This window comes from Taudactylus pleione, unplaced genomic scaffold (assembly GCF_031769625.1).
Source record: "Taudactylus pleione unplaced genomic scaffold, aTauple2 ptg000377l, whole genome shotgun sequence".
Classification (NCBI taxonomy): domain Eukaryota; kingdom Metazoa; phylum Chordata; class Amphibia; order Anura; family Myobatrachidae; genus Taudactylus; species Taudactylus pleione.
Window position 1 is genome coordinate 2,143,181 of NW_028284778.1, and position 17,664 is coordinate 2,160,844.

A 17,664-nucleotide genomic window follows, 5' to 3' on the forward strand; every position below is an offset into this window, starting at 1 on the left:
GATCTCTGTCTGCTTGAGGAGGTTGTTCTTTCTGTGACCCTTTATGAGTATCCTGAGGAACACCTACCTAGGTGTGAAAGCCACCAGTGCAATCTACAATTACAGGAGGGTAATGGTGCAATATTACTCAAGGCTTCATTCATACATCCATGACCATATATCATACTGAGTGTATGTTTTTGGACTCACACAGTGTACATTATATTTGTTTTCCTATTTTTTTGAATAAAATAACCCACACATCTTGAGAGGAGCTGATTGGTTGGTACTTTATCTCCATCCACTTTATCTCTCTCCAAGGCTTAGTACATCTCTCCCTATGTATTCTACATCTCAATGTCCACTTCTTAACAGTCTTTTCTCAAAATATGAAGATTTTGCTTTGTTGCTTAGTCCATAGATAAATAAGTATATGTTGAGTCTTGTTAGCATTCGGAAGAACATTGTTAGGGTTGTTTTATTGTTGTTTAGGCAGCAGCTCTTCTTCCTTCTGGATCTTCTCTAACATCTCCGTCTGCTGTCTGACCTCCTGCAGGGACCTGATTCTCTCCTGATATCCTGGTTTGGCTTCTTGTTCCTCACTCAGTATCATCAGATCAATGTATTCAATGGGTGACAGAGGATTTGGTCTTAGAGCGATTTCGCGAAGGCGCTTCAGGCACTGTGATGATTTATTAATAAGACCATACACTGTTTCATTTACAATACAATACTCCATGCTAAGTTTATTGGACAACCTTTCTATAGTCATTACGTCGCCTGAAGCTGCGTTTTTTTTCATCTGATCATAGGTTCTTCTCTCTGTTTTAGTCACATGTTCCCACTTATACTTCTGATTGTAATGAACACTCCAGTCACATTTACCGGGACATTGTGTGCACAATTCATTGTGCATTGCAGCACAGCGTGCCTTCTGATTGTCATCAGCAATCCCACAGGGATAGTGACAGGTAAAGTGACATTGCTGGCAGTTGGTTATGAAGCTGCCTGTTATCACTTCCTGGACTGGAACAGTTATGGTTACCTCATACTCAAAGTCTTTATTTGCCATCATGAGATCCTTGTTCTGCTGCAGAGCTTCCTGTGTTTTCCTTATTTCATCTAGTTTTATTAGCCCAGCCTTTATCTCTGGCTGTAAGGCCTGCAGAGCAATCTCAAGCAATTTCCGTTCCCTGAGGACTTCCTTGGTCAATTTCAGACGTTTTTTGTTCTATTTTCTTCAGATCGCTGAAAGATTTTCTCATATTGTACACCCCCATTTTCCAGTACATTTCATTAAAGCTCATGTTACTGGCCTGATTGTTGGCAAATAGAGCTGAATTGCTGAACATGAAGTGAACGGGGTCACCATCACTGTCCACTGGGCAGAGAATGTCAGCAGCATTGATGGCTTCTACTACTGGAGGTCTCTCACCATCAGAGAAGTTGATCAGGACCAGAATGTTGTCTCTGATATCTTTCCCAAAGATAGAAAACACAGCATTATTAATATGTTTCTGGGTCTGTGTCAGCCGAGCCAAAGATGCCTGAACTACAAAGTACACAGTGTCTATCTGATCAATGCCACTGTCCGCTGTAAAGAATGCATCAATATCCTCTATGATCTTCTTGTTTTGTGCTATTCCTCTTGTGTCTCCAAACTCTGGTGTGTCTATTACAGTGAGGGAATAAGGGATTTGGTAGCCACTTTCATAGTTCATCTTTTAGGCTGTAACTACAGAGGTTTGGCTGTGAGCCTCAGATTTACCTGTAACCTCATCTACAAGTCTGAACCCAAGATGTAGTCGGCCATCTCATTGATCAGGGTTGTTGTTCCTGTTCATGTAGCACCTACTTATACCCTTTTCAGACAGAAAATGGCAAAAAACACGTATTTTTCCCGACCTTTGCGTACCAGGTTGTTTTGACATTCTCTGTCTGTACCCCCCCCCCCTTCAAATAGAAGAGCAAATTACCGGGTCAAAATATTCAACCCGGTAATTTGCTGATTTACATGGGTATTTCTTCTGTCTGAAAGGGTCAACCGAGGACTAAGGACCTTATTCAGAGGCGGCCATTTGGTCTACGACCGCACGGCCTCCTCAATGTTTTGCCAGTGCGCATGAGGGAGCCGGCTCCCTCGTGCGCATGCATGAGACCCGCTACGACCGACAGCGCCGGTCGTAGTGGGTCTCGATCCAAAGGGGCGAGCTGTCGATGTTGATTGACAGCTCGCACCGTTTGGAAGGCGGGCCGGGGGGGTGGCAGCCCAAACGGAGGCGTTCCCATGGGAACGCCTAATGTTTGGGGGAGGCCCCACTGACATCATTAGTGGTGTCAGTGGAGAGCTTCCGGCTCTGACAGAGCCAGAAGCTCTCCGGGGCTTACGACAAGTGAGACCCTACCCTAGGGTCTCGTCATAAGCCCCGATGGTCGCGATGGTCTCTGACCATCGCGACCATCACCTGAGCGGTCGTTAGAGTTGTGGGTGTTAACCCACAGCCTAACGACCGCAACAGAGGCAGGCGGTCAGGATGCAAGTGGCCGCCCAGTTTCTGAGCGACCGCTTGCATCCTTAGACCGCCCCTGAATGAGGCCCTAAATTCCTGTGTCTCCGACCCTGGTAAATTCCTGCGTCGAAGTCCTGGGAATTAAGACCAGGGATGACCCTTTCAGACAGAAAAAGGTCCAGTGTAAATCACCAAATTTCTGGGTTGAAATGTTTAACCCAGTAATTTGGAGTTCTGTCTGAAAGGAGTATAATAGAATCACTTTATTAGGCTTCTGTAGGTTTTGCTGTACTTACGAATAGAATATACTGTATCTGTCACTTTTTCCAACAGTAAATTGGCAGACCCTCAGAATACTGATGTGATTACTTTGTTGATTACTAATAGTGACTGAGTAAACTGACTTTATAGTGTTTCTTAATAAATCTAATATATAAATAGTCTAGTATGTACTTATATGTAATAATATTGTATATGAAATTGTCAGTTCAAGTAGCAACAGATGCACCATAGTATTATACTTTGGCACCACAATTATTTTAAAGGCAAAACCAACATTTGGCTCATAGCGCCCACTCTATCATAATGAGCAAAAGAGGCAGATTTACTACTTTATTTCCATTATAGGTTATTACACAGGAAACCAACATCCAGCCATCAGGTGACCCACCTAAATGATCTCTTCCCACTGCCTCAGGGATACCAGGACACTAACCTTCAAAGACCAATGTAGAAATTTCACATAACTTCCACCTAACCTGCCCTATATAAGGATCAGACATACAGTAGATGGCAGTAGTACTGTACCTAAACTTATAATTTGAGAGATATACAAGTAGAATCTAGAAATGCTTTCTCACAATATCAAATGTTTTATTGTATCTTGGTATGCAAGGACTCACATAAACTTTTTTAGCCTTAATTTTATGAATCTTAAAAAATGTACTGTATGTGTAATAAAATCCGAAAATATTGTGCAATATAACATGTATATTCAGGGCCGTAGAAAGTTGGCCCCATTACTCTCGGGGAGTGTTACCTAATCACGGGAGGCATGGCCACACCCCCTTTAGAATAAACTAAAAAGAACACAGCACTGCACACTGAGGTGGGAGTGCTGTGAGCCCCTCAGCCAGGGGCAAATCCAGAGGGTGGGCACGATTAGTTTGATCCGTGCAACCCACTCCATCACATTCAGAGGAGAGAAGACTGATGCTGCTGCTAGAAGTCTCCCTGGTCTCATTGAAGCCCAGCACACAGCAGCGTGTGCTGGGCTGCTGACTGGTAGAGGGGAAGAGGGGGAGGGCGATGTACCCAGGCCTCCTCCAGGCTCCTTCAACAAGCCCAGGCCTGGGTTATTAGTAACCGTTCCCCCCCTCTTGGTACCCTTGTATATATTTATAAGTAAAATGCTACATATAGAACAAGAAGCACTCATAGTGTAGTAATTAAAACACCAATTGATGGTTATAAGGTAAGTTTTGTGCATACTTTTAGTAAAAAAAAATATGTATGCTTATCTCAATACACCTCCACTCTGGGATATGGCCAGCCAGGGTGAAACCCTCTTATAGGATAGTATATAATATTTTTTAATTTTAATGGAAAATATAGGATTAAAAATACGTAAACAATAGAAACTTAACAAATAGCATATCAATCAAGTACAATTCAACCATAGCCCAGGATAAGGATGGACCAACCACTGTACACATGGATAAATGGGAGATCCAAATGGCTGTAATCCTTCATTGGTGAATGTGTCCTTGAGAGATGCCTGCACCGCATACTCTCCTTCTCTCCCGGAATGGCCGAGAGGCTCCTAAAAATTGTGTGGTGCTCCCAGTCGCCCAGAAGAATGAGCAAGTATCTCGACCAGCCAGGACCTGCCTGCACCCCCACTGGCTACCACTTTCCACCTGTAGCTGCCCACTTATACAATACAAGTGGGCAGTCAGGGGAGAGCTGGTGACGCAATTTGTGCTAAATTGCGTCATCGTGGCCCCGCCCCTTGCGCTTAATGCTGGTAATCTCGGCATTGTGTAGTGGAGGTGCGATAACACAATCACACATTCACACCGCAGCTCCACCCCGAAATGCACGTCAGGCTCCTAATACTTTAAATGTAACAGGTACGATAAATCCTTTTGTTACATATACTGTATATGTATATATGCCAGATGTAATGGCCACTGTGAGTGAAAGTTACTTACCTACAGTTACTATGAAAAAAGATCCGAGTTATATAACTTTGGGCCTGATTCAGAGCCACTCGCTATATGCGTGCGCTCGCTATCTGCATATGCAAATTTTTGAAAGTGACATCTCGGGAAGCTATCGCTCACCAAGGCATAAGCACACCCACCTTACCTGTACGTGCGATCGCTTTGTGTATGCAGACACCCCTTAGCGTATGCAGAGATGCCCACTGCCCCACGTCATCTCCTGGAAGTTTGTTAAAACATTGGTACATCGACCACTATCGGATGTGAACGCAGTGCTTGTGGTAGCTTTTTTCTACCGCAAGCATTGCGAGGAAAACAGAGTAAAAAAATGGCTGGTGACGTGTACACTGACGCTGTCTGTTAATTATTCACGCCTCTAAAACGTGCACTGCAGATACTGCCCGGGTCTGAATCAGGCCCTTAGGACTGTAGCTTCTGCAAAAAAGTCTGTTGTGTATCAGATATGTTAGAGAGTACCAATAATGATGAGAAAAGCATAAAACAATAGAGACTTATCACTGAACCCCAATATTATTCTGCCAGCTTCATCAAGGAATAATCAAAGAGGTGAACAAGATATTTTTTTGTAAGGGCTGCACAGATCCATGATCACAGGGAATACAGGTATGATACAATGCTCTGGAGATCTTACTGAGTCTCAACCTTTCTTAACACAATTCCCTGACTTGTGCTATGGATGGACATCGGAAGCTGATGGTTAGCAACCATCAATGTTTCCTATTCGATGGAAGTGCTTTTTCCATTGAATACCGGGAATTTGATGATCGCCAGCCATCGGATGCAGATCTCCGATGCTCATCTGATGGCTGGCTGTGGGGTGAGCAGCAGGAGAATAGATGCCACGCACGAAATCTATTCTCAGTATAGGTGGAGCCTGGGGGTAGCCCAGCATCTTGGAGAGTGTTGGGCAGGCCCTCACAGTGACATGGATGGGGGTGCTGCTAGGCTCCGGCCCCTTTTCAAGTGCAAATATAACCAATGCAATGGTTATACTATTGCATAGTTGCGATGCAATGGCTACAGTAGTTGTCATTGCATCGCTGGATTTGATGTTGCAAGCCCAGCAACCATTTGATGCGTTCTTCTGATGTCCATCCCTAACTCCTAGATAAAGTGAAGTCAGGGATATAGTGGAATATGCCAAACATTTTACATGAAAACATGTAAATAATATTATTCTGGTGCAGAGTGACATCTAGTGGAGCTTGAGGGTACAACAGCAGTCTATCATGTCACATAACTCAGTTAATAAAAAGGTCAGCTTAGCATCAGTGATTTGTGGATTGGGACCAATGTCAGATTGCAGGAGTGGGTAAGGCGTAAGGGTGCAAACAGAAAAATGTCTGTGCATACAGGGTAAATATTGTAGGCCAGGAGTTCCCAACCACGGTTCTCAAGGCACACTAACAGTCCATGTTTTAAGGATTGTCATACTTGAACATAGGTAATTTAATTAGTATCTCAGTTATTTTGATTGATCCATCTGTGCTCAACCATGGATATCACTAAAACCAGGACTGTTAGTGTGACTTGAGGACCGAGGTTGGGAATCACTGCTGTAGGCTCTTGCATGCTACATACAGTACATCATCCACAGCTCTATTTCCTTACTGCAGTCCTGGATTGCAGCGCTGAATTTGGCCTAACTATATATAGGCCCCTGGTGTTCGGGTGTTGTTCAGTCATTGCATTCAGCTGCTATATGTCATGGCTTTACCTGGAAACTGTTAATTAATAGAAGGCAACTCATTTTCCCTAGTAGAAGTTGGTGCTTGTAAGCTGGTTTTCTGATATCTATATTTATTACTGATATTTATAATCAAAATTTCATCAACACCAACATCAGCAGAGATTCTCTTTGTTTTCTGTATAGCAGCATCTGTGACTGATGCAGTATGGTTATTTACTAATATGTCTCTAATGTAAATCTGGTGCAAATCTACTGAAAATCAGTTTAGTAATGTAATATTATTAATAATAATAATAATAATAATAATAATAATAATAATATATTGTTTAGGTCAGTGGTTCTCAAACTTTTTTGAATTGCGGCGCCCTAGTGCCTCAGTATTGTTTTCACGGCACCCCTAAGCCAAACGTTTGTTATTGAGAGATTCAGATAAAAATGTAGTGAAGTAAATTGTGCTTACCTGTCATCCTTAGAGTCAGTTATGTGATGGTGGACAGATTTGCACTTCTGTTTGTCCACATATTTACATTATATTGACCATAAATAATTTGATTTGGTGCTGGACCACCAACCTAAGGCACCCCTGCAAGTGTTCTGAGGCACCCCAGGGTGCCACGGCACACAGTTTGGGAACCACTGGTTTAGGTAATAAAAGAAACAACTGAAACCTAATAACGGCCATATTTGTAACATTTTAATCTATATAAGCACAACAGTCATTAAATGGTTAATATGTGGATGAATACTCTAAAAAAAAACCATTGTAGTGTTTTAAAAATAACCTATAACATAAATACTAAATTTTCAGTAGTCTGTAAAAAAAAAGTAAATCTGAAAATATTAAGAATCTGGGGCAGATGTACTAAGCTCTTGAAAGTGATAAACTAACAACTAATGAACTCCTAACTGTAATTTTTTAAACACACAGGCCCGTATTCGATTAGTTTTGCACCTGCAATACTTTTTCGCCTGCCGGACTTTTCGCCTACATCGCATGTTTTTGGTGCTCCTACCTGCGATTCGCCGTATTCAATTCCAAAGGATGAGAAAACGCAACCTGGCGATACTTGAACAGGCGGAAAGTGCTGTCAAAAAGGGGGAAATCAGCCTGACGCCCCCCAAAAGAAGCAGTAACATTGGGGACCAATATAGATGTCCCCGATTAGCCCTAATAAAGCTATTTGGGGTACTTAAGTGATGTAAATTGCTTCCAATTAGCGTATTTGCTCAAGAGGTGAAGAATAAAATTGTGAATATTTTTAAGGTGAAAATAAGTAGCCCTGTCAAATTTGGAGTACTTGAAAATGGGTGCAAGCATAGTTAAAAGATGCTAAATTGATGTTTAAAAATCGAATAAAACGCACATGAAGCAAGCACCTGCAAACAAATAAACACCTCCCCATACTTGCAGACCCCCAAAAAATCTATTTCGCTACTTTTAAAGTTTGTACCCCAACTTTGTACTTTTTTGCCCCCATTTTCGATCTCTTTTTTTGGGGTGAACCTCATTTTTTTTATGTTTTTTCAGACACAGTTATGCTTTGGGGGGATGTCCTAGGGATGCACAGTGGTTTCCGCACCTCTGCACCCCAAAGCCGCAATTCTGCACTTTTTGCCGCCTGCTATTCCTAGGCTAAACTTTTCCGCCTATTACATTGCATTGACTTTCCGTGTACGCCAAAAGTCTTTGCAATTGAATATGGCGATAAGTTTCCGTCTGGCGAAATGACGTCATCCACGATACTTTTTTGCGGATTCCGACCTTTTGCACCTAATTGAATATGGCCCACAGCCTGTGACATGACAGTTAGGAGCTGAGTGACTCACAGTTTATCACTTTCTTCTAGAGCTTAGTACAAATGACGCTTAATATTTTATAGAAAATTAAAAATAAATATAGATTTGATGATAACATTTCTTCCTGGTAAATTAGTCTGTACTGTACATCTGTATGACCACTGCTTATTGGTATCTCCTAATAATGAGTACTGCTGTGCTGTCTCTTGTTGTTTGCGCCATAATGAAGTAAGTGTACATCACATTTTCTGTAAGCTGAAGAAGGAAAGCACTGTATCGTTTATATCCTTTGCAGATCCCATTAAAAATATTGTGGGCTGTGTTCCCTGCTCTTCAGGCAGTACTTGTATCTCTTCTCCCTTCTGGATCTGCTCTAACAACTCCGCCATCTGTCTGACCTCCTTCAGGGACCTGATTCTCTCCTGATATCCTGGGTTGGCTTCATGTTCCTCACTCTGTATCATTAGGTCAATGTATTTGGTGGTAGACAGATGGTTTGGTCTTAGAGCGATTTCACGGAGGCGCTTCAGACTCTGGGAGGATTTGTCAATAAGACCAAATACCACTTCTTTCACACTATCATATTCCATGTCCAGTTTCTTAAATAATATTTCTGCAGTCATTACTTCTCCACAGGCTGCTTCATAATTTTTTTTCAGCTTTTCATAGGTTCTTTTTTCTGTTTTTGTCACATAATCCCACTTATACTCCTGAATGTAATGGACACTCAAGAGACATTTACCTGGACATTGTGTACAGTTTCCATTACACATAGCATAACAGTTATATTTATTTGAGTCATCAGCAATCTCACAGTGATAGTGACAAGTAAAGTGACATTGCTGGCAGTTCATTGCGAAGCCGTCCGTTATCACTTCCTGTACTGGAACAGTTATGGTTACTTCATAATCAAAGTCTTCCTTTGTAGCCATATGGTCCTTTTTTTGCTGTAGAGCTTCCTGTGTCTTTCTTAGTTCATCCAATGTCAGTAGCCCGGCCTTTATCTGTGGCTGTAAGGCCTGCACAGTAATCTGGAGCTCTTTCCTTTCCCTGAGGACATCCTTGGTCAGAGTCAAACTTTTTGTTTCTATTATACTCAGATAACTGAAAAATGATCTCATACTTTGCTCCCCCATATTCCAGAACATCTCATCAAAGCTCATGTTACTGGCCTTATTGGTGGCAAGCAGAGCTGAGTTGTTGAACTTGAAGTGAACGGGGTCACCATTACTGTCCAGTGGGCAGGGGATGTCAGCTGCTTTTATGGCCTCTAGTACTGGAGGTTTTGCGCCATCTGAGAAGTTGATCAGGATCAGTATGTTGTCTCTGATATCTTTCCCAAAGATATAAAAAATAGCAAAAAATATATATTTCTGGATGTGTGTCAGCTGAGCCAAAGATGCCTGAACTACAAAGCACACAGCGTCTATCTGATCAATGTCATTATTAGCTTCAAAAAATGCACATATTTCCTCCTGCAGTCCTTGTGTGTCTCCAAACCCTGGTATATCTATCATGGTGAAGGAATAAGGGATTTGGTAGCCAATTTCATGGTTCAACTTGCAGGCTGTAACTCTAGATTTATCTGTAACCTCGTGTATAAGTTGGAATCTAAAGTCATCTTTCCATTCCACACCCAAGATGTAGTTGGCCATCGCATTGATCAGGGTTGCTTTCCCTGTTCCTGTAGCTCCTACTAATAGAATCACTTTATTAGGTTCCTGTAGGTTTTCTTTTCCCAAGTTGTACTTACGATATCCAGAGTTACAAAGATCTGTGTTTAACTGATATACAAAAGGCATTTCTTTTTCCTTTTCCTTTAGTAGAATGCTGTTTTCTTTCTTTTGTTTTTTAAGGTTGGAGGATTTTTCATTTGTTGTCATAACTACAATCTCATCACTTGGAGCACTGACCCCAGAGTCACCACAAATGGCCAACACCCGTATTATGTAGGATGTCACTGGATTTAGCCCCTGAATACTACAAGTCCCTATTTTGCTTCCTGATCTATATTCTAGCCACCCCCCATCTTGCTCTTTGGCCTCCACCTTGTATTCAACTTTGTACTCAGTTATTGTGACTCCATCTCCGATTATAGTTGGTTCCTTGAAATGTAATATAACATAGGATGGTTTAGCAGTGACATGTATGGCTTCAGGTGGACTAGTGGGAAGGGTTCTCTCATCTTCTATAACATCACTGGCAGCACTGAGTCCTGGTTTACACTCTGCAGAATATCTGAGCTGATACTTAGTATTAGCTCTTAGTCCTGTAATTGTGATCTTCTGACCTTTATCGTTGGACATTAAAGGTGTCCAGTTCGCCTCCTTAGCAGATCTATACTGAATGCTGTATCCTTCTATAAACTTTTTCCCAAAGTCTGCAGGACTGAGGGTGAGCTCCATACTATCATGGGTCCTACCGCTGATAACGGGGGGATTAGGTTTAGTTGGAGGCTCAAACTTTGTACTCACCAATTCTCCACCTTTATACAGGTAAATAGAGACTCCAGGATTACTCTGGTCTGGGACAGATGAGATAATGAATCGGGTCTCCTCACTGGATGCATTGGCCTCAGCAAATTCCTGAAATGCTCTCACACATCTCCTTGCTCTCTTAATGACATATGTGTCCTTAAACCATGGTGAGATGTTTTTATTCTCATAGACTTTGTGTGCAGGTGTTTGGAGCCAATTACACATATCAGAAATATATGTCTCCTCCTCATTTAGTGATGTCAAATTATAACACACAACATATTCAATCATAGGGTCAAATATTAGTCCATATTTAGGATTTCACAAAATTCATCTCCTGTTCTTTTCTGCTCAAAAACTGTGTAATGTGGTGGTTTTTAAATGGAGTTTGATTTACACTAAGTAAAATGTCAGCAAGTGCAGCTTCCTTTGATCCCCCACCACGGATAGAGGGTAAGGTCTGTGCAAGCTGCTTCTGAAATGTGAGTGTAAATTGATCACAATGCTCTCTGAGCTGAATGATGTTACTCTTGATGTCCGGAAAGATCTCTGCTACCGAATGTCTCATCAGGTCATTGCACTGTATGGTAACGTCTATCATTTGCTGTATCACCTTCTCTGTCCTGAATACAAGATCTGCACTAAGTTCTCTAACCAACCAGGCAGCTCTACTGTCCAGTTTCATCAGTGGATAAAGCCAGACGGTCACAGGTACAGCCTTTTCCCCATTCTCTCCTAGTAGCTTTGGGAGGTCAGTATAAATTTTTATGGCATCTTCATATGTGACCAGATTTCTGTCCAGGGCAAAGTCTCCATGAAACTTACATCTAAATTTTCTTACCTCTTCCTTTTCTGCATCATTATTAAATTTCCCTCGACTCCAACTGAAACTGTGGGTATTTTAGTAATCATGGCATGGATATGTCCCTGTATATCCCGAGTGTTCTCTGAAGTAGACACCTCACGATCAAATATAAAGAAAGCCTGAGCACCATACAAAATACCAGTGACCGTCCCTTTGTCAAACACATCATGGTAAGTCATGTTCTGGACACCTAAATGGTCCATGCTGAGCTGTTTAAACTGTGTTGTTCTTGAGTACTTTAGAGTGACTCTTACTTGGTTATTAGATGTCTTTTTATTTTTTAGGTAACTTGCAGATCCACCAACATCTATCAGACCAGAGAGGAAACTGACTTTTAAAGAGGCGTTGATGTTTAGAGCTGATGATTTGTCAGAAACTGTGTCTGAAGCTATAAAATCCAAAGATGTGTTCTCCTGACATTCTGAATTCACATTCTTTTTCAATTCCTCACGGTTCCATAATGTTATACCTAAACAAGAAAATATACAATTATCTATACTGCATCAGATTCCTTACTTTAGAGATGTATTAAGCCTTGGAGAGATATAGAGTGAAGAATTTACCCAAAGCAACGAATCAGCTTCTAACTGTCATTTATCTAACACAGTCTTTAAAACTACATAAGCTGATTGTTAAGCCTTGGGATTTTGCTTCTATGGGAGTGTGTGTCTGTGGGAGTGTAAGACTTTTAAAGGATTTTTGGAAACCTGTTTTAAATGTTCAATTACAGTAATAGTTTTGAATATGGATATTATCCCTCGATGTACAAAAATGTCTATGGTTGGACTTTAAAGATAACTTGATGTGAGGAACCGTTACTTATAATTTGTAAGAAAGGTACGCAATACTGAATCAACAAAAAAGAAACCTTTATATATACTGTACACACTATAACGTCTTTAAGTGAGTAGGGTATGCTTATATATTTGAATTGATCACAGTTGATGGGTGTTATAAAGATACCAAGATGCACTTTTCTCATACTCCTATATAAGTGAGTATGGTATGTAGGCCGGTGGACACTGCATTTCCCCACGTTTTGAAGAGCATACCCTTGTGTTTAAGTTGGTTAACACACATTGTTCCCTTTCTGTTTTTTTTTGTATATATTGTATGATTGGATATCCTGGAGAACAATAATCACGCAAAGGAGCAGTGTTGGGTTTATCAAGGACTGGACTATGTATGTTGATATTCTTAGGAGAAGATCTTTCTGTATTTTTTTGTGACGGACATATTCTATATTTTATAATTTATGTTTTTTGTGGTATAGCGCCAAGGATCTTACTTATTTGTATTTAGAGTACTTAGCTGGTATGAGATCTCTATATGGAAACACCACGGATGGAAATGCGGGTATGGATGTGCTGCTGTCAGGGAAACCTAACCCTGAAGTTTAAACAACACTGGAAGAAAAATTATACTGGAGAGTATAGTCCTTGATTGGAAAAACCTATATAGAACACAATTGATACTTAGGCACTAGAGAAATGCACTTAGCAGGGTTTAGTAGTAGCTGTCTAATGAATGAGTCATCTGCACAGGAGGTTAGTGGTAACATCTAAGAGAGGTATTATGTCATTTATAGGCTGAGGCTTAGCCAAGCTGGGTTCTGTTAAGGTAATAACACTGATTTGTTGCTTTGGGCAACTTCTCCACTTTATCTCTGTCAATGGGGTATATTTACTAAAGTGAGAGTTTTTAGAAGTGGAGATGTTGTCAATAGCAACCAATCAGATTCTACTTAACATTTAACTCGCACCTTCTAGAAGCTATTAGCTAGAATCTGATTGGCTGGTATGGGCAACTTCTCCACTTCTAAAAACTGTCACTTTAGTAAATATACCCCAATGGCTTGATACATCTCCACCAAAAATTATTAGTTGTAAGAGATAGAAATAAAAAATATATTAAAAATAATAGATCACAGATAAAGGTTGATCACTATAACCTTTAAATGTATTAAAAGTGATTATTAAAACATAAAAAATCCAAAATGCCTAAATAGAGTTTATATGGAGAATATAGGGTGAGCAGCTATTTCTCTTCTCTACTTTCTGCATTGTTCAACTATTATATTGAGTTAATAGAATGTAGCTCTATTCACATTTGATTTCTATACTTTTGTAGGAAGTTAATGGCAAGAAACCCCTGGTTTAACAGTTAAATATTCATAATGTGAATGAGTATTATTCTAATGCATTCATCTCATTCACAAGCAACAAAAATCTTGTTTATATACAGTATAGCTGACTGGTAAGTATAGAACAAAAATATGCATCTACCTGGGATGAGCTTATCGTCACGACAATCATACAGCATCCCAAGGGAAAACGGACGTCCCAGAGCCGGCATTTCAATTGTCATTGTGTCCAGTGTTCCATTTGGTTGCCCAGATCCTAAACTCCTTGATTGATTGAGTGTTGGATCCATGACCAATTGAAGAAGTGGAAACCTGAAATGTATAGTCCCATTCATCAGTTGCACAATGGGCATAATAACAATTCTCTAGAATATTTAAAATGTTATAGGGAAGGGCATTATATGGTCCGATCATATGATCTAGTCTTGTTAGGATAAAATTGAGAGTATGGATGTGCTGCTGTCGAGAAAACCGAACACCGGAGTTTAAACAACACTGGAAGAAAATTACACTGGAGAATATAGTCATTGAGCATCTGTGTAAAACACAATAGATGTTCAGGCACTTAAGGAGAGCACTAAACAGGTTGTTAAAGTGGCTGGCTGACGGCGATTCCCTGCATAAGTCATCAGTGCTGGAGGTTAGTGGTAACAACTGAGAGAAGCTGAGCCCAGATGGGTTCTGTTAAGGGTCTAATTGGGAAAGCCAAGTGGTTTCCATGACTGCTGTTACTATCATATGATCTATTCTAGTCTTGTTTGGTTTATTTTACATTGTGCTACTTGGATGTGATGAATGAGCAGGTTGGATGTGAGAAATAGAGAATGATAGTGAATGAAGTATGATGTATATGTGAAGGAGGCAGGTGCAGATTGGCCATAAACCTCACCAGGATAATGGGGACACTATTTTACATGCTTAAATGTTTTTTTTTGTTAAAACTTTTTTCTGTTTCTTTTGCAAGATCATGACATGATGCTGATCAGGACTAGACATAGCCTATTAGGGAATGGACCTGATATTGGTTTGCTTCTAGCTGGATGGTCCCTCCCCAGGCACCAGCTACTTTATAAGAAGTGCCCCTTGTATCAGATCTGTCATAATCTGTTCCTATACATCCATAGGATTAAATTAAAAAGACTTTTCATCTTATTTCCATCAAATGGAGAAAACTCTTTTCAGCTCTAGGTAAATGCCAATGACAGGGTGAAGCAGTGCGACACACTTACTACGGATGCTAAAAACCTCAGTCTGCTCTCAAAAGATATTACATTACCCTGCTCCTCCACTCACATATATAACCCTTCATTGGAGGTATAGTACAGTATGTGAGTTGCACAGAGTTCACAGAGTGTGTCACTAAGCCTGAGGTCACAGTTTATGACACCCCTAATGCTAAAAGCATAATATCAATGAAGGACAATGTCAACCTCCCAGCTGTACCCATCTGATCAGCAGAACTTGGACTTGTACTTTTTCCTAGTTGACAGACTCTGAGAATACTGATTGGAGGGCATGACTCAGAAATGAATGCTAATGCTGCCACTTCTGTGATCCCTACGCAGCGGCTTTGCACAAATATGCAAATGTCACAGTGTTAGGATCTGTGGTTAGTAGATCATCTTGGTTGTAGTTCCCAGGCTTTGTTGCACCTGGGACACTGCATTTAATCCTGTCTTGTCTGTGTTTAGCTCATAGCCTATCATTCCTGTCTGTCTGTGTGCTGATCTAATCTGTTCATTAATTACTGTCTATCTGTGTGCAGTATCAGCTGCACACTAGTTAATTGTCTTGTCTGTGTGCACACTAGTCTGTCTTTAGGGAGGTCTGCAGAGCTTGCTCTGATTGGACCCTGTATCTGTTAAATTTACAGTCAACCCTTCACTCGTCTATCATGCCGGTGATAGAGTATTCGTGTTTCCGGTTCTGGCTTAGTCTCCTGTCACCCAGTCGAGCTCCAGTTCTCCTGTCTATTGTATTGTGTTATTCTGCCATTTGTGTCATCCAGTCGGCACGGAGTGCTTGTCATCTACCTGCCATTATTGTCATCTGGGCGGCATGGTTTGCATACCTGTCCTCTGCCATTCATGTCATCCAGGCGGCACGGACAGTACTCTGTGTCCAGAGTATGCAGTCAAGCGTGTGCTGCTTGTGTCAACCCGGCGGCACAGGCTGCACTACAGTGTCAGCTGCTTATGTCTACCCGGCAGCACAGGCTGCATTATTGCGTCAGCTGCTTGTATCAACCCGGCAGCATAGGCCACCCTCCAGCGGTCCAGCATACCAATGCCAGTGACTTTATTATTGTACAGATCTTCATCTGCCACATCTTGCCAAGTCATACCAACCCTCAAGGCTGCTACACAGTCCAAAGGCTGCATCTTGTTAATGGCTCACAGGCCACTACCAGCCAAGTCATACCAGGCCTCAAGGCTGCTACACAGTCCAAAGGCTGCATCTTGCTAATGGCTCACAGGCCACTACCAGCCAAGAAATATCAGCCATGAAGGCTGCTACATGGTCCAAAGGCTGCATCTTATTCACGGCTCACTAGCCGCAACTTGCCAAGGGTCCAACCCCCAAGGTTGCTACATGGCTCTAAAGACGCACCGTAGTTACATCCTACAGGTTACAGTCTACCAAATTCTCCCTGACTAATCCTCTGATTCATAACACACAGCCATCTAGAATAGTATTGAAATGCTGACCAGTGGCTTGACAGATCTGCGGCTTGTGTATGGGCAGACAACCATTTTTCGCATATCAGTTGATAATTGGACTCCAGACTAACTCTATGGTCCCACAGAATTACTCCAGAGCCATATTGTCTGCATACGGAATCCCAATCACAGTATGCGACCCACCCCCAAAATGGTTGCAACACACCTGCATACAGCCTACCACTCCCCATTATCTCCCACAAATGGTCCCTGACTGTCATTCACTCTGCAGGAAAACCTTTGCTGCAACCGCCATTCGTACACAAATGCTGTGCATGCGCAGTGTAACTCTTATGCATGTGCAGACCACTGATAATTGCTCAACAGTGTAAACTTTGGCATTGCGTCCATCTTTGAATCAACAGAGTGGACTTGGGACCTCCTTGTCTGTTTGTTCTGCACATTCTTTTTTTTTCTGTTTTTATTTTGTCATTAAGAATTGTATTAAACTACTTGATATTTTAAACTTTGGCAGCACAACATTTTTAAAATTAATATTGTACATTTTGTTGCCATCAATAACTCTCTGCCACATTGCTGAACCTCCTTTACTGTTGCAGTAGTTTTAGGCTATTACTAACATAATGTCACTGCAGTTGCAGACAGGATGGCAGTTTAATGTACTACAAAACCGCAGGGAGAAACCTAGAATGTTTTTACTTTTCAAGAACTAGATCACAGGCCCAAGTGAGATGGAGTATGTTTATGCACTAATTGAAGGCAGGGAAAGGAATGAAGGATTGATTAGTTTGTAAATTTATTAAAAACAATTGATTCTGAAGAAAATGTATGAGGGAGGATTAATGTAGGATCAACTTCTTTAGTTCCTGAAAAACATCTTTGATCTGGATAAATTTTGCTGTTTTTGAGCAGGGAGAGTTTGTCAGAAGATATTATGCAATGTCTGCACTATTGCATAGAGATGCTTGGGGCATATATGGGAGCAGGCTCACTGAAGCCCACTTGTGTCCAATTCTATGTAAACCAACCACCTAAAACCTTATCACCTGAATGACATCTGCAGAGCACCTGTCTTTAACACACAGTGAGGGCAGCCATTTTGTGCCACATCCTGATTGTATAATGATTCAGCCCATACACGCTGTCTATTTTTTATCCATCTAAAAAAATGCAGTGGCCTTGCTTGTGAAGGTGCTAAATAGTACACTCTAAAAACAGACATTTATTTTGTGCTTAGGGAGGATGTTGGGGATAATGGGATGAAGACTTGCTGTTT

General features: G+C 41.2%; 1 pseudogene; it reads right to left on the reverse strand.

The window, feature by feature from the left end:
* Positions 1-457: 457 nt before the first annotated feature.
* LOC148508009 (uncharacterized) lies at positions 458-13,997 on the reverse strand (annotated as a pseudogene).
* Positions 13,998-17,664: the final 3,667 nt, after the last annotated feature.